Genomic DNA, 18,243 nt, shown 5'->3' on the forward strand with positions numbered 1-18,243 from the left:
TCTCAGGACCGGGATTAGCCCCCTACACTTCATCCCTGGACTCTGACAGCAGGTTTCAAATTGGCCTCAACCTGCCACTACCTGCCAGGGTAAGGCCCTGGATCACTACCCACCCTGTGCTATTCTAGAGAGAGATTCTCAGGTGGGTAAATGCTCACCTTTCAAGTGCCAATACTTAAAAAAAATAAGAGTACTGTATGCTTAGGTGAAGTACACTTAAGTAGCTTTTGTCCACAGGCCAGCATTTGCTGAACTTTGCCAGTAAGCAGAGCACTCATGGTAAGCTGACCAATTGCAGTGAGTCTTTAAAACCTTCCCTGCTCCTTGCAGTCATTTATTGCCATGTCTCTAGAGTTGCTCTTTATTGTTAAAAGTTAATTTTTACTTACCTTTTTTTGGTTACTTTCAGATCAGAAAGTATGAGTCTAACTAGATGAAACTTTATCGCAATCACAGTTTAAGCATGTTTAAATATAGTATTACATAGTACACAGACATAACCAAACACATATTCCTTTTCTAACCAGCAAAAATTCCAGGAAACTTGTAGAGTTCCTCATCTTCTGTTGTAGATGTTTTCAGTGTCTGGACAGAGTTCACAGTGCCAGGCAAATGCCCCTCACCATCCTGCCCCACCCACTTGGAAACTTGAGAGCTGACTTAGGCACCTTTGGTCAGCACTAATCCAAACCAGGGGACACACAGGCATCCTCGGCCAGCACCTTGGCACCACGCCTTCTTTCTGATGGCTTTGATTCTAGCAGCACGCACAACCTCTGCAATTATGTGTGACTTTAACTAATTACCTGTCCTGGCTCTGTCCAAACCCCTTTCCCCCAACCCCTGGTTCCCTTCCAGTATTCTAGTTCATGCCTAAGGCCCTACCTTGAGGAATCCTCAACAGCCCTGGTTACAAACAAAATAACTCCTTCTAGGAATTCTATTCTGCCTGCCGAGTTTGCTCTGCTAAGTATCATGAGCTGTTCTACTTCTCATCCAGCCTAAGTTTGACCATAATACCGGCCCAGCTATAAAACACACTCATTCACTTGGAATTGCTCTGTGTTCTTTTTAATTAAAAAAGACTAACACACACAGAGTATGAAGTTTGAAAATGCATCTTTTTCTCCTTCCCTTTATAACTGAACTCAAAATAGCCTTCATCCCACTCGCCCCTTCAGAGAAGGAGCTGGTTTGTTGGGGAAGGTTTTGTATTTCTCTCACCTACTTAAGGCCCTGCATATATACTTTTTCCAACTTATCTCAGTAAGCTGATTCTCCCCAACTCTTGCTTTATGAGATGACCAGTATGTCCAACAGAACTTTTTGCAATATTGGAAATGTTACAGATGTGATGGCTATAGAACACTCAAAATGTGCCTCTGAGAAACTGAATTTTTTACTTTAATTTAAATTGCTATATAGAGCCAGTGGCTCCTGTACTGGATGGCACAGGCAGGCTCTTGGTATCCCCATGAAAGGAGATGAAGGCAAGGCTGTGCTTTCCTTGCACACAACTGTGCTACTGATTCAGCCTCAGGTGTTTACCCTGAAGCTGTAAATCCAGCCACTTGTTCTGTGAATCCAGTGGAAAGATTCCCCAGTTCAAATTCCAGCTTATCCATGTTATCTGTGTCCTGAGTTTCAGTTTCCTCATTTGTGATAGTTACCTGATGTATGTAAACAGGTTGCTGGGACAATTGACTGAAGCAAAATGGATGTGAAAGCACACTGTAATCTAAATGAACACCCTACAAATATGCAGTATTTATGAAACACTGGGATTAAAAATACTGTAGAACCACGTGTCAATGTACAGCTCACGTTCTAACCATTTAGCTATGGATGTAACGGGAAAGAGACACATTCTCTCCCTATGGATGCTATACTGTATCAATTATATAGAAAGAAGTGGCAGTTTGGACAACACATGTGCAGAAAGGACACAAGAGGTGGCAAGTAAAACGCCGGCATTCTTTCTCAGCAGATGTAAACCTTGACTAATTGCTTACCAAACGCACTGGGAGTACAAAGAGAAAAATAAAGCTTATTCAATTGAAAAACTTGCCCTTTGGCACTGAACGAGGTTTCCCAGATCTCTTTCCAGCCACTTCTTCTCTAGATTCAAAACGCCAGCAGTCATAGACATCACCCATGCCTACATTTCCCCTGAGCCCTCAAAGATGAAGGGGACAGTCTGAGCGTTAGACATGGCCATGGTTTATTTAAAGATGAGACACATTTCCTCCAACTTCAAGTTTCCCTCAAACACCAAAACATTTCCCTAAAAGACCAAAACACAAAGCCTCTCTTTTTTATGCTTATTTCATGAATATCTTTTCCCAAGACTTTATCTTGAGTTCCAGATTCGTGTGTTTAATATACCTAGCCTAACACTAAGTGCAAAGTTGGTCCTCAGAACTAAATTAGTTATATGATAGTGAACATTCTTTAATTTCTTCAGAGAGTCCTTAATGAATTCAAGTTCATAGTAATTTTTAATCACCATAACTGTATTTCTTCAATATGGGCCTTAGAATACAAATATTTGTTTTCATGATATAATAATAAACTTCTGTAAAAATAAGACTGTCTTCCCCAACAGACTATAAACTCTTTGTGGCTGAGGGTCAAAGCTTAGTTATTAAAAAAAAAAAAAAAACTGTGTGGATATATACAACATCTCTTATCACCATGCACTTGATGGGCTCTGGCTGTTTACTGATGAGCCCAATCTTTGGTTGAAACCCAGTGCACTTTCTGGCCACATCCTTAAAACAACTTAGGACAGCTTTCTATTATCTGGCAGACCACCATCGATCCTAACAGAACTGACAGAGCAATGGTCCTGATGAGAGTCAGTCTGTTCTGACTTCACATAGAGATTGCATTTGAGTCTTAAATACGATGCTGTTTCAACACCTGTCACCCTAGAAAGATAGTAAGTCTCATCCCAAAACATCTCAGGACATAATTTTCAGTCCCCTTGATTCTAAAGATACTGAGTGATACAGATCTGCCAGTATGCCAAAGAAGGCTTGTGCCATCTGCTTCATTCTGCTCATGTTGATTATTTTGGGGATGAGAGAGGATCAGACTGGAAGAAGAACATATATATATATGGTAACAGCCAGGAAAGACTGTGTTCCCAGGGGACAGGGGTATACGAGGGTGGAGGGGGAAGTCAGAACACACGTGTAGTTCCAGGACTTCCCCAATGCTACGTAACACAATCATCTAATGGGGGCACAACTGCTTTACAACATTCTTAAAATAAACTGTGACTTCTGGCTTCTGTTTCTATTGTCCCCACTGACCCAATCAATGCAAGACCCATTTCTGAGAGGAAATTGAATTTCCACTTTTGGTCTTCTAACACAGTTGTTTTTCTCAGTATCAGTTCTTTGAAGGACTTTGGTAGCTGTCTCTATCAAATTTTTAAAAAGCTATTTAGAAATGTCATCAGTAGAAAGATGATGTCCAGAACCTCCAGGTAGTCATGGCTGCCATGTCTGCGGACCTTACTCCCATCATGGCCTAAAGGCAAGGCCAAAGCTTAATCCGCTTGCTGTTTCCTTCTAGTGCTACTTTATCTTACGCTTCTGGCTTTCTCCCTCCTGGAATGTCCTGGGAACCCTTAGTCTACCTGGCAAATTTCTACTTTTCTCTGTCACTCCCGGGCAGAGACATGAGTTCCTCCTCCACACAGTGAGGCCCAGTAGAGATCTCCACCTTCATGTGTTTGAAGAGCTTTCATTCTAGTTTATCCTCATTGTAGGAAACACTACCTGCCCTTCTATTCTGCTCTGAGAGAGCCACCTGCTGAGCCATCAGGTTTGTTGCCTATAGGTTCTTTTCAGCTGTCACCTTGAGAGACTGAATTTTGTTAACCCAGTGACTAAGCTCTTACTTTCTAAGAAATGAGGCTTAAGATAAACAAGAAAGACAAAGTGAATTATTTCTTTAGTATTCAGGGAGAAAATTGAGAAAGCTGTCCAGATGATGATGCTACAGCTTGGGAACATCAAATCCACATCCTAGCCAGAACATCTGCAAAGGGACAGGGTGTGTTCTGTTTACAAATGGTGTAATATCTAGTTAAAGATGGCCAATTGAATAAAAGCATGTAGCTCTGGTCTCTCCAAAAATTCTACTAAAACAGTAATGGTGGGATTTTTCTAAAACACAGCCTAATATAAAAGGGGGAAAACAATAAATTTTGGAAGCTAAAAAGCAGGTAAACAAGCAGTGATCAACTTGGCCATCCTAAGAAAGCTAAACTTTAAGCCAGCAATAAGAGGCAACAAAACAACCTGCTATACCCTGCAGCATCTACCATACGTCTCCGCAATTTGGTACAGTAAGTACTTCTGGAAGTGAGGATGGAAACAGGTATGAAAGCAGCAGGTGAAAGTCTGTTACTGAAGCACTGAGCCCTCCTGACCTCTCCTGGTGCCTGCAGTGGGGCACTTGCCCTTCCTTCCCCTAGCACAAGTGCTCACTATGGAGAGTGTATGAAAGTGGGGGAGTATTCTGACACAGGGTGAATGTCCCCTCTCTCAGGGCAGGAGGATGGAGGAGTCTTCCCTGGGAAGATGACCAGCCCAAGAGAAAAGAGCAAACCATAAGGACAAAGGGGGGTTCCTCCAGGGCTCGCCACCTTACCCTATACAAGGCTCCAGCTGACAAGCCCCACCGAAGTATACAAAGCTCCCATCAGGTCTTTACTGGTTCGACTCACAAATTAGTAGGCCAAGGATCGCCAGAAATCAGAGGAAGGCACTTAATAGGGAAAACTGACACAAAAACTAACAGGGAAAAAAAGACTATGGAGGGAAGGAAACTTCAAAAAAAAGAATCATTAATATCCTAGAGAGAACAGAGGTCCTTAAAAGAAGAGCAGGATATTATTTTTTAAAGAGAACACCACCAACAAAAAGGCAGTGACAGTGCAAGACCCCAGGGGCTGGGACAGGCATTTGAGTCAGACTTTCAAGGGGAACACTTGAGAACCCAGAGAGCATCTGAGAGTCAACACCATGAAGCAACCTCTTATAACTCAGCTAACATAATCCAGAGACTAACATTCATTGACTAAATGGTTAAAATATGTATCATTACACCACAAAACATGAAAGGAGAGGGGATGATTTTTAAGGCTAGCCCCTGACTGCATCTACATGGAGATGGAGTGAGGTGGTAGAGGTAGGTAGAGGATGCCAATAAAACATTCAAGAGGGAAGGGATGACTCTGATGAGCAGGGAGCTGGAATCTGACACCACAGAAGTGCTTCATCTCTCACAGATCTGGGGCCACTTCCACCACTGGCCTTCCTCATCCGTACAGCACGGAAGCAAGGGGCTGGTGCAGCCAGGATCCCCACGAAAGGGCCAAAGGCCTTCTTCCAGATGGGTCATCCAGTATAGTACCCACCAGGGGAAAAAAAGAGGAAAATAAATACTGTTGCATACTCTTGGATCTTTAACACGCCTCCTCACCTCTCCCTACCATATGTATTGTATTTTTAAATAGAAACATTCACACACACACACACACACACACACACAAAAACAAAAAAAAAAAAACAAAAACAAATGTCTGCAAGTAAGTAAAGTAGATGTGTGCATTGAGAAAGGCAAGGGTTAAGCCCAGGCCTGGTTCTCAAGCTGAGATGGGACTGCCTTGTTTGAAGAGGACTATTTATTACAGAAGACTCTCAGTAGCCTGGTGGGGGGTGAGGGGTGGAGAGCAAGTTCCAAAATCCAGACAAGAGCCTTTCGTATTAGGGGAAGATTTTCTAATCGTTATAGTCAGGAACGGGGATCATTCCTTTATGACAGCTGAAAATATATCCCCCTCCTCCCTCCCTAGAAACCCTTGAGTCTCGCCTTTAGGCCCTTTTAGGGTCTGCTTCTATAGCTGATGGCGGTGATTTCTTTTCCTGGGACTTTAAGTATAGGACATGGAGGAACTGCAGCTCTAATTAGCAGCAGGACCTATTATTTTTCCAATAAGATTACCATTCAAGGGAAAGAAAAGCTTGTTTCTTTCTCAGGAAGTGTGTGAGAATATAGGCTCACACTGAGAAGAGAAATGTGAAAAGCATATTAGTTACATTGACCATGGGATGCCCGGTTTGTGAGTTAAAATGACCTGAATGACCTTGAAGGATCTGAGATCTAGAAACGATGCTCAAGACTTGGGTGGACTGTTTGATCCTAAAATACCATATCACTAAATAAACAGAAAAAGGCCTTGAAGTGCAGATAACTACATGGCAGCAGGACATCTTGACAGTGGAATTATAGATGACCTCATTTTTTATTTTTATTTTTTGAATATCTGCACTTTCTAAAGTTTGATAATGACTATTTAGGCTGAGTCTAGGAGTATACCAGGTTGACAAAAGGGAGGAGGTATATTGCAGACGCAGAGGGGAGAATAGAGAAGAAGAGCTCGGAGTCATGAAGCAGTATGGGGCATTGTGGAACAAACACATGGTGCAGACTGTCTGGGATCAACAGGAGAAGGGCCCGATTCAGAAGACCAATAACAGGGATAGCGCACCTGGCAGGGCACATTGGGTTTATCCTGTAGGGAACTGGGACCCAGTGAAAGTGAGGATGTCCCATCCACAGACGAATTGCAGAGAGGAAAATGTTACATATAATCACTTATCCTTCCCACATGGTAATTCAGTTACCTGGAGAGAACAGCAGATTGAAAGGTACTATTCTGAAATGCTAACTGGTTCTTTTTACAGGAGATGAACCCAAGACCAAATCGGATTGCCCTAGACACAAATGTGATGGGCAGTTTTAAAGTAACATGCAGTATTTTTTTCAAGCTCGATGTAGAACTATCCAGAACTTACAGTAAACTGTGCACGTGCATGGTTATGTGAGAAAAGTGAAGCTGCTGCACCTGTTCCAAAGCTCACTCCACTTCCTCCAGAAGCATGCCCGTCTGCCTCTCGGGACACAGGCCATATTTTATTAGACACAAATTATTGCCAGAAGCTTGAGAATTTTCTCTTTGCTTTTCCATGTCATGTCCAATAAATTCAAAGGATGCAAAGCAAATTGTTCATCCAGGAATACTTAATTTGGGAAATAAAAATATTTATCACTGGTCCTTTAAGATTATCCTGGTTCTTGATTTTTTTCTTTTTAAACTGATTAACATTTCATCGGGTTTCCATTTTAAAAGAAAATGGCACTGAAGGGACAAGGCAAGTTTTCCAAGCGACAACACTGGCTTTTCTGAAAGGGGAAAGGAATGTTAAGGAAATGGGGGAGAAGCTTAAGAAGAGTGGAACACTAGCAAGCAGGGCCTCTTCTCCTTTTCACCTTAAGTCTTTTTTCTCTCCCATTCACAGCTTTAGGTCCTTTGTTTGTTTAACAAACCATTACAATCATACCCAGTTCACTGGGGGAGGAATGTGAACTCTCTGAGTAGCTGTCCTTGCAATCCACATGTGTGGTCCATCTCCCGGCTCATCCGCAGGCGGCTTTCATGTGCTGCTCTGCGCTCCCTGTCACCCTGGAGGCCAGCACCTTGCTCACAATAAGCCTCAATTTCCCACCGCTGCCTGCTCGCGGCTCCTCCCCAGCAGCCGAGAGCAATGTCTCAAGTGGCTCTTCCTCCCCTGCTTGCCTTGCAGTCATACTGTCCACGCTGCTTTGGCTGGCCCCCTTCAGCTCCTGAGACAGACAAGGCCTGCTGTGTTAGCCACCCCCAACCTGTTCGCAGCCCATGGACTCGCCACTGAATACTGGGCAGACACATTCCAGGATCTTCCTGGCTAGCACTCCTAGTCTTCTAATGTCAGGCGCACTGTAAACAGAAGATACAGGCAAGACTCTCCCCCACTTCACCCCAACTCCCAGCCCTAACTAGAACTGCTAGTGCCTCTCTCAGGTCCTAGTAGATATGTTGGCCCTGTTGGGGTTAATTTCAATTTCTTGGTCAATAAATCAAAATATTTAGTGACAATATTGTATTTCAGTAGGAGTCAGAATACTATTTAATAAACTATTTCAGTTGAGCTCATAAAGCTTTCTCATGCTATTCTAGTAATTTCCATCTCACAGCCCTAAGAGATAGGTAGAAACGCATCATTGTCCCCATTTGACAAATGAGGAAACTGAGGCTCAGAGGATTTAAGTTTACTGTCCTTAAGCATGGACTAATGAGATACTGCAAGTAAGACACTATTCTAAGCAAAGCGCCTAGCATAGAGTGAGTGCCCCAAAGGCATTAGCTTCCATTAATATCATTATTTGTTCCCACGTGTTCTGAACTAAGCCAAGTGCTCTTTCAACTTACGCTTTGCCATCCCTTCTAGCCACACTGTCTACGTGAGCAGTGAAGTTCAGCAACAGCTTTTACGACAGTGTTTTCAAATAAAGCCTCAGGAAGTATGACTGGATTGCCTCGTGTGGCTGGGATGTGACCAGCATCTTTCCCAGGCTTATCTTTCAGTCTACATCTGCCACAAAGAGAGGGCAACCTCTTACAAATCCTGTGTACACAAGTTAGGAGTGTTGGCAGCTTTCTTCTTTTGAACTGACAGGGTTGTCATCAGACAATTCCATAGATCTATGTGTATTACTAGGCTGTGGCTGTGGGACAGCAGAGGTCATGAGAAGTTGCTAACTGCATCATCAAATTCCCTGAAACGCATGTGCACTGAGTTTTAAAAAATGAAAGGGCTAAAAGAACCCTGTTCTCGGGTATTTTGCAGTTTGTGGAGGAAATGTGTTTATTTTCTACTAGAACCTTTTTGAAGTACCCTGAACCTCCAGCATGTTCTTGCCTATGATGTGTTTCCAAGCAATCGTTAATAAACATGCCCAACTAGAAATAATCTTAAAACATGCGCACCTACTGAGTGACAGGAAACATCTGCTGCGACGCAGGGACCGAGTCCTCCCAGAAGTTTGTCTGAAGATTCAAACCTGTGAGAAGAGACCTTGTACATCGTCAGGGAATGAAGCTAGGAAAACATTCCTCCATTATGCTACCCGCTGAGCTTCACTTCTAGAGCACACACACAACTGGCAATGTGCAGAGGAGATTTTCTAGTGTTTTTCATGCATTTTAATAGATGATCTTTAAGTACTTATATCCTTTGTCCTACTTGCAACTGGATTAAGAAAAACTCTCAACTTTTCCCCTGCTTTCTGCAAGTGGAACAAAAAGAACACATGAAATTGCCTACATAAAATATTCAAAACAGCACTCAGAGGAAATGGTATTTTTTTAAACCAACAATATTAAAATACCATAAAACAGGTATGCAAATCTATGCAATAACAGAACCTAAAACAAATTCTGAATTGAAAGAAAGTCAGCAAATAACCAGTTGGCACTCAACAAAGGGGCTTCATATAAATAAATATTTATCAAATTTGCAGTGCAAGAAGGTTGAAGTCTCCACATTGAATATTGAATTAAATGGTTACTAAACCTGGCTATGCATTAGAATCAGCAAGGAACACTTTTGAAAATACAGATTCCTCGGTGGCCACAGGGCAAATCAGTGCAGACTAAAACGGCATCACTGGGACCCCAAGAATTTATGTTTTTACCAAATCTACAGAAGCCAAGTCTACAGCCAGCTTTGTGCCACCGAACCCCGATGAGCATTTGGAAACCAGCATTTCTGCTCACCAAGTAATTATCAAACTTGGCTTCTTCCTACCAAGACTATTCCAATCAATTGCTCCTCTTACAGGAAAGCTTTTCAGAATTTTCTTAACTAGTACAAAGGCAAATCTGTTATGGAATGAAGCCAATTAATATCTCACCTAAGTGATTTATTCACTTGCCTATTTTCTTCTGTGAATTTGATCAAAAAGGCTATGTCCATTTATTTTGTATGATAACATCCTTTTAAGTTAAAAATGGAAAAACCAAGGCCATTTTTGGACAACTATTTTAAAAATAATGCATCACAATACAGGAAAAAACTGGAGGTGAGCAGGTTATTTGTCTGAGTCATTTAGGGAAATTGTTTCCAACGTATTCCTTGTTTTGCTTGTATAAACACTTTACAAATCATCTTCATGGTCCACCTCTTTTCTCAAAATGCTCAACATTTATTGTGGTGGTTTAATTGGGTGGTCTCCAAAGGCTTGTATAAAAATTTTTTTGAAAGAGCTTTAAAAAGACATTAAAGCAAAAGAGTAAAATTCTTCCAGATGATTCTTCCTTTGCGCCTACCCATCTCACAAACAGACAATACCAATTAATATATTCAAAGAGGCAGGGGTTCTTCTGCTTCCCAGGAAAGGGTGCACATAACGTGAGGTACGCAAGAAGTAGCTTAGCTTCATTGTGAAAATATTCAAATTATCACAAAAAGAAAGCGATTCCTTTCTGAATTCAACAATACTCCTTGGCCTCCGAGGGCTCACACAGGAGCTTATTCTTAAGCTGTTCAATGTAAGCAGCACTCGTGAAAGAGGAGAACTCTGGCAGGGAGGAGATCAAGTCCCTCAGCTTTTCCCACCTGCCATCTCTGCGCCAGTCTAATGCTTAAATAGTTAACAATGCAACAGAGAGCCCAAGGCAGGCCCGACCTGGGGGGAAAATCATGTGCAGTATATGACGATTTAATAAAGCAGAGAAGAGACAGGAAAAATAACACATCTCAGTTTGACAGGATGCTACTTGCAGACTGCTTTTCAGGTCAGAATTTAATTTCTAAAGCAGAGGGAAAAAAGGGTTTTCATAACGTCAATTATTCTTTTTTAAGCATGTGGTTAAAAATGACCCTATAAAATTAAACAATCCTACAGATAAATGTTTCCGAGTTCCAGAGTAACAAGAAGAATCACATTTTTCTAGGAGTGAAGACTGGCAGATGGTAAACAGATTAGTTAATTGTTTTAAATGAAGGGGGAAATATTTTTTGGTAAGTGTGTTTATTCATTGATGACAAAAACCAAAGTTTCACGAATCTAGGGTGTATGAGTTCCAGGATGTGTTTTTGCTGTCACAATATGTTTTTCTAGGCATTTGCTTCTGAGAACAGCATTTAAGAACATGTCTTTTTCTCTCTTAATGAACTGGTTTAGCCGCCTGCTGGGCATTCACTGAAACCCACATTGAACAAAGGGATTTCCTTCCAGTTTCAGCTCGTTCACTTCTAGCGACTCCTGGTTTTACTTAAGCAAATTCTCCAAACTGACTTTTTTATTTCTAATGATTTGAGTGGGAAAGAATTGGGCAACCCTCAAACACTGGGAAGTCTGCCCTGGTTCTCAGTGAAAGAATCCTCTAGACTGACCATGTACAAGGTTTGTTTTTGAAAAGTCTCTCGAATATGTTTTATTTTCCAGATGGAAAGGAGCCCACCCGGTTTGGTAGATTTTTTACAGACAACTAAATTTTATTTCAGCAAGATGGATCATGGTGAACAATGAGACTACATCTTTGAAATGAAGACCCTGAGTGGGATATTCAGATTCACCTCCAAGCAATGATGTCATTTTAAAGGTGACACTGAGGGGCATGGTATTAAGGGGTCACTCGAAGTTGGAACAGATTTGTGGGCCTGGCAGCTGGTCTTCTACCTTCTCCCATTATACATGATCTCCCTGGGGGACCCCAAGCATAACCCAAGGTTACAATTACTCCTTGAAGTCAGAAGCCTCCCAAATCTCTATCTTCAATCCTGAACTTTCTTTCAAATTCCAGACTAATACATCTACCTCCCTCCTGCAACTCTCGGATACCTTGCAGTGCCCCTTCAAGGTCACATGGTGGGCTTCAAACATTAACACACAGACTTGCTCCTCCTCCAGCACTGCCTGTTCTAATGGTACCGTTATGCAATAGCCATCGGGGCTCCCGGATCCTCACCAGGTGATGGCTACTGTTTTAGGAACTTTACTTAATACCCTTAACAACCACATGAGTAGGTAGCATTAACCCTATTTGACTAATGGGGAAACTAAGGCTTAGAAGTTGTGCCGATTTGCCCATCATCCTACAGCCAGCAAGCAGTTAAGCTGGGCTATGAATCCAGGGTGCATGTCAAAAGTCAGCCTCTTCCCATGTCACTTCCCAGCCTCTCCAAACTTAGAAGCTCTGCAGTCTAGATTGTTCTCAGAGATTAAGCTTTACAACCTTATTGTCTCTCAAATCTGTTTCCTTCTCTTAATTCCCATAGCTACCTACTGTTCGAGTGATGTTTTGCCTTTGTTAGGGCCCCCAAATTGGCATAGCACGACAACTTTGGAATTTTACTTTGTTTGAATTCCCAATGATTTTCCTTTCTAGCTCATTTAAAACAGGTGGCAGCCTTTGTAATCCCTTGTATTTTCATCCAGCTGAAGACAGAAGCATCCTGAAGAAGTCTGTCTTTGTTAACAATATCTAAACCTAGAGAAGAAATTCTGCTGGACTTCTGGGAGGACAGAAGGAGAAGCAGAGGAGAAGCTGCCAAAATGACACTCTCCCTACCATCCCCCCATGGCCAACCCCCCCATCCTAGGGCCTGATAAGGAGATATGTCAGCCCCCAGCAAGAGAGGCCCTTGCACCCCTCTGTTCCCTAAGGCAATGAGTAGAATCCTTGAGAAGACAGCTACATGAAGAGTGTGCCTCGGGAGGCCAGACCTGAGGCAGGAGGTTTCCAGCCCTCACTGGCGACCCTGAGGCAGACAGCTACAAGGATTCAATAAATCACTACTTTGATAAACTGAAGGTCAGAGGTGGGTTCCTCATCTTCCAGAGGCCATGAAAATCTCCAGGTCCTAGGACACACTCCATGGGGGAAGGGGAAGCACCTAAAACTTACTGACATGAAGTTTTCCTCTAGGTTGGCGGAATGGGAACTGGAGTCCGTTTTCATTATGGGGAATGAAAACAGTAATGCTTCTTGCATCCTTGACGATCTGAGGTGAAATGCAGACTTGTGGGGAACCTCAATAAAGTGCAGAATCTTGGAACAGTGCATATCTGTGCTATATAGACTAGCTACAACTGCTGGAACTGGAGCTGATCTAGTTTTCAAAAAAAGCCACCGCTTGGTTAGAGAGAGGAGCACGGACTCTGCTTAGGCTCTGGTGACCTACGGCAGAGGGGTGGGGTGGCGGGGAGGGCAGCAGGCTTATGCTTTAAAACCCTGAGGCAGATAGAGAAGGAAGGAAGGAAACAAGGGCAGATGTTAGAGTATACTCACAAGATTAACTCCTCTGATTCCTATGCAAATACCTAGAAAGGGAGAGACACACAAAGTTATCTTTAAGGTCTTTATCATCAGTTCTGAATTGCTAAAATAAACAAAAACACCCAAGTAGCGGGGGGAACGGAAGTCTACTTGGAAGAGGAAAGAGAGCAGCTGGTGCTGCTAAAGTCATGAGATCCAGGACACCCCTGTTTCCCAGGCCTGGATGTGCCTCCCAGAGTAGCATGCTGGCACGGAGCGGGAGGGATGATTTCCATAAGATGGAAATGATTGTGTGCTGGAAAATGAGGTGCTTTATGGGAGAGAAGATTCCTAACCCAGAGGAAAGGATATAAATCTTTCATATGTCAAATTTGTTGACTGTAAGATGTTGCAGTAATGATCGGTACTTGCAGCACTAAATGGGCATGTCTAAGGGGTCCGGGCTTTGAAATCAGTCATGTCATCCAAACAAATTCCACTTGAGCTCCACGGCTGAATGTCTGAGACCTTCAGAAGAAGCTTATGAAGGCCCTGGTGGAAACTGAAGAGGATTTTAGATACGCCAAAGACGTGCTGGCCATTACAGAGACTAGAACTTTTAGTGCCGAGAGCTCTGGCTGGGAGAACCTCACATTCCCAAGAATCAGTAACCAGGGACCCCATTTTCCTACCAAGTAGGCACACTATTAAATCTGATGGGCATGTCCAGGGGAAAGATGACCTGGGAAAGGAGTTGCCCGGGGAGCAAGGGCCCTGTTGCAGAGGCAGAGATTGCCAAGATGGTCTGCTAGGGATTGAGGCACAAAGCCCCCTCTATCTATTTTAGTTATAAGGAGGTGGGAATGCTGTGTTAAATTGTACCCAAGAAGATAACTCATAAGGCAAGGATCATGGAAGCTAGGGTGTGTTGGGCAAGTAAGCAGAGGTTGCTTGCTTTACTGAAAGTGGGGCTGCTCTGGTCTCTCAAGGGTCTAGCCTTGGTTGGCACATGCTTCCCTTGTCACACCAGACAGGTGAGACCAAGAAGGGAAGACAGAAAGAGAGTCAGTGAACACCTGCATGGCCCAGCCCTAACCCCACCACTTAACATGGGCAACTACCCATAGGAGGCTACATTCCAATCTGTGGTGCCCAGAAACTTGGCAGGGATAGGGGGTTTGCATGGGGAGGGATCCTAGGGAATGGAGAACCAGTTCACTCTATTGTCCCAAACTCAATTTTCATGTGGCTTCCTTTAAACAAGCCACAAGCTTAGTGTGTCAGTTACGTCAGCGGAGAGAGAGATTTCTGCACACTAGAGGCAGATCCATATTGCTTCCCCAGTCTCTCTGTTTTTGGATGGTTCCCCTTCATTCTAATCACAATGCTGCTGCCAGGGTGATTCTTCTAACATGCAGATATGTTCCTGTCACTTGCCTGTTTGGAATTCTTCAATGGTCCCATTAGGTTTCTGTCGACTGCAACGAAAAGTCTTGTCTAATCAGAACCACTGAAAAGCTTTTAATCAAGACAGCAATATGTTCAGGCTTGTGTTATAGAAAGAAACTGAGAGAGCAGACATACAGATTATCCTCCTGGATTTATGAGTTATATACATTAAAATGGCCAAACAGTAATTCACATAGCAAAACAAACAACCCGACTGTGGGCACGCGCGCACACACACACACACACACACACACACACAAATAAGTGCAATAACTGAACTCCGAAGTTCAGTATACAGCTGTTCACAAAGCATTCTAAATCTTCCCTGACTTAGAACAACATCTTCGTGCACTCTGATTTGAATATGTGAGGCAAATGAGAACCATTTTAGGGAAACAACATAAGATGACTATGATCTTAAGGTGATTTCAATTTACATGGTGATTGTGTGTTTTATGAACCCCCTCTAATTCCTACTGCTGGAACAAAAAGTGAAAAAATAACTTGGTAAATGCCACATCATGGATCAATTAAGTTATTCCCCAAATAAAGTATCCTTTGTTATAGTATAAGCATGTATAATTTCTAGCATTTTAAACATTGATAGAGAAATTTACTTTTTTCCTAATTTTAATATTTAACACTCCTATGTTATGATCCCCAACTCCCTTCATCCCACCACTGATTTCATTTTAACTTTTTGTTTGTTCATGGAAGGAAGTAAGGAAATTTTAATGATATTCCTTAGATAATACATTTTCTTACCTAAAAGTAGTACAATAATGAGTTTTACTCTACCTCAGTCCACTATGCGGCATGCACACTCTACTTAATACTAGGTTGTGTTCCTACAGTTAGTTAAAAAAACCAACCAGCTGGTAGAAAGACGGTGTGGTCTAGTGTACAGAGCACTGGCTTTGGAGTTGGATGGATCTAAGTTTGAATGCTGGCTCTGCTACTTGGAAGGTGTGTAACCTTAGGTAAGTTGCATAACTTCTCTAAGCCTCAGTCTCCGTCACCATAAAATGGGTATATCTATATATCTTGCAGAGCTGCTCTACGATTATGCATAACACATGTATATTTAGAGGCACAATGACTGGTACCGAGTCCAAAATACATGTACGAAGTAGATGTGGCCTGTGAATAAAAAGTGTTAGGGCTGATTTTACATGATGGGTAAGCTCACAACTAGGAAACATGAATAACTTTTTTTGGAGTAACATATATATATATATATAATAGAAAGTCAGAGTATACATAATGGATTCGCTTCAATCATGTTTCTTTAATGTGGATCATCATGACACAATTCCATCTCCTAGCATGTGTTTATAAAACAAATTTCTACTATCCCTGTGCTTTCACATTTTCTCACGTATTTGAGAAATTCCTAGATTCTTAAGCATCGTAATCCTATTTACTGAGATTTTAATGGCAATATCATGTTTAACTAGAGAAAACAGTTACAAATGGGCCTGGCATGAACTGGTCCTGCAGGTGCCATAAAGTTACTCAAATGGTATAATGAAATGATTGAGGGCATTTGGGGATTTTGCTACATTGTTTTCCTTCTGAACATATTGGTGGGGGTAGTGGACTAGTTTTAATTAGAATCGTTTGGAGAACAGGAATCCAAACACACGACCTAATATTCTCCTGGTTAGCCTTCTGACTGGGGCAGCTGTGGACAGCCTTCCTAGAAGTCAGCCTCACGATAAAGAATAGAGCGGGAAGTGGTTTATCTAGTGAGAGGTTTGCAGGGGGAATCGAATGTAAGATGGGACATAAGAAAACTTACAAAGACAACTGGAATTTTTAAAAAATACACCATTATGACCTTCAAGGACATTTTGCAAAGAAAAAAAAAAGTCTGGAGAGAAGCCAAGAGTTCTGGTTAAGCAACAGCACTGCAGCTGCAAAACAAGTGAGGGCTGCTTTAGGGTGACATGGCCTTGAACCTAGAATTAATGTATATGACAGGGAAAAACAACAACCATGTTAGATATGAAATTTAAGGCTGGGATTTGGAATCATTATCTTGAAATAGGCGGTTAAAACAAATCCTAATCTTTACATGAGTGGTAGAAAATAAGAAATAAAAACTTCTGATATATAATGGGCCCCTGCCAACCATGAATTCCCTCAAATAAACACTGGATTGAGCGACATAACCTATTTCATAACTCTAGAAAATTTGGCAAGCTGAGAATCATCTCACATTATGATTTTAGAAGAGTGGTTTAGAGACTCTGAATTGTAACATATGTTACATTCTGGATGTCTGATTCTAAATAGTGGACCCTATCTCAGTTTTTTCCTAATATTTCTTTAAGATAAAACCATTTAAAAACCTCTTTTTAAAATATAACAGAAAGAGAACAAGAAGTTTCTAGTGAGCAAGTCATAAGTAAAAATAAACTGTAAAAATCAACTGTACAATGCCCATGATTTCTAATTTAAGACAAATAAATAGCAATGATCATTCTTAGCGTGTCCTCTTGATTTTTTTAGAGTGAAAAACAGGCTTTCATTTAAGTCCACATCTTAATCCCCCAACCTTATTTTCCCCCTCAAAGCCTGAAGTTCCTCAAATGTAAATTCTCTCATAGAGTCTCTTCTGGGACATAAGCCCCTCTCCTGTGGAGGAGGCCAGGGCTCTGGTTTGTGCTGCAATGTGAGGAGAGAATGAGAACAGAGCCATGACTGATGGCGGGAGTGCTGGGGGGCAGGAGTTGGAGGGTTCGGCACAGACGTATTTACCTTTCTAAGTGAGGTACAGATGAGTTTCAGATGTGACACGAGACAGAAGCCACATTAGATGTGACAGCAATCCTAAAGAAAAAAACAGTATCAAGAGTTTTTTTTTTTTTTTTTTTTTTTTTTTTTTTAAAGCATCAAGAAAAAAACACATTGGTACTATGAATGCTGAAATTTACCTAATCAGAATATGAGTTCAAGGATACTAGGGGTCAAAAATCTCTCTCCATCAACATGCTATGCTGTAATGCCATATCCCAGCATTCCAGAGGCACACATTTAACTCCTTAGGGGGTCTTTAGTTTTAGAGAGGCTATACAGTGATGTGGTGAAGACCACAGGATGGTGCCAGAAAGCTTAGATTTCAATCTTGGTGCTACCTGGAGCCACTTAGAGACCTCATGCAATTGGTTTTCTCTCTCTACCTCAGCTTCTTCTCCTGTAAAATGGCAATAATGATTACACCCACATCACAAGACCATTTTGAGAATTAAATAACCTAATTTGAGATAAATGCTTGACACTGTCTGGTAAGCAGGGAGTATTCATGTATTTGTATTTATTTTTCAGAGACCCCAAGTAAAAATACCTCACAGCTTCAAGCAGAAATTACAAGATAATCATGGCTGGGCACAGTGGCTCACGCCTGTAATCCCAGCATTTTGAGACACCAAGGCAGGAGGATTGCTTGAGGGCAGAAGTTTGAGACCAGCCTGGGCAACATAACAGGACTCAATCTCTACCAAAAAAAAAAAAAATTTTTTCAAGATAATCAGAATCTTTTTAAGAGTGTCAACTAATCTTTTTAAGAGTGTCAACTAAGAAGAACACTATTCCTTTGGGTAAAGGAAACAAGAACCTCAGCAGGGATG

General features: G+C 41.8%; 2 protein-coding genes across 22 annotated transcripts in view; one reads left to right on the forward strand and one right to left on the reverse strand.

The window, feature by feature from the left end:
* The window catches only part of ZC2HC1B (zinc finger C2HC-type containing 1B), a 96,593-nt gene extending 83,535 nt beyond the window's left edge, over positions 1 to 13,058 (forward strand). For all 3 annotated transcript variants that reach the window (XR_004228943.1, XR_004228942.1, XR_004228944.1), the window contains exons 4-5: positions 11,350 to 11,506; positions 12,343 to 13,058. The gene's annotated coding sequence lies outside the window, so the exon portion shown is untranslated. The remainder of the gene's footprint in view (positions 1 to 11,349; positions 11,507 to 12,342) is intronic.
* The window catches only part of PLAGL1 (PLAG1 like zinc finger 1), a 124,997-nt gene that overhangs the window by 9,182 nt on the left and 97,572 nt on the right, over positions 1 to 18,243 (reverse strand). For 7 of the 19 annotated variants that reach the window (XM_023183745.3, XM_023183751.3, XM_023183735.3 and 4 more), the window contains 3 exons: positions 17,375 to 17,446; positions 13,196 to 13,227; positions 8,888 to 8,961 (listed from right to left, as the gene is read on the reverse strand). The gene's annotated coding sequence lies outside the window, so the exon portion shown is untranslated. Of the gene's footprint in view, positions 1 to 8,887; positions 8,976 to 13,195; positions 13,228 to 14,599; positions 14,641 to 17,374; positions 17,447 to 18,243 lie in introns of all 19 variants that reach the window. The other 12 variants (XM_023183754.3, XM_023183736.3, XM_023183741.3 and 9 more) reach the window with 5 other exon arrangements.

The sequence above is a fragment of the Piliocolobus tephrosceles genome, chromosome 5, assembly GCF_002776525.5.
Source record: "Piliocolobus tephrosceles isolate RC106 chromosome 5, ASM277652v3, whole genome shotgun sequence".
NCBI lineage: Eukaryota > Metazoa > Chordata > Mammalia > Primates > Cercopithecidae > Piliocolobus > Piliocolobus tephrosceles.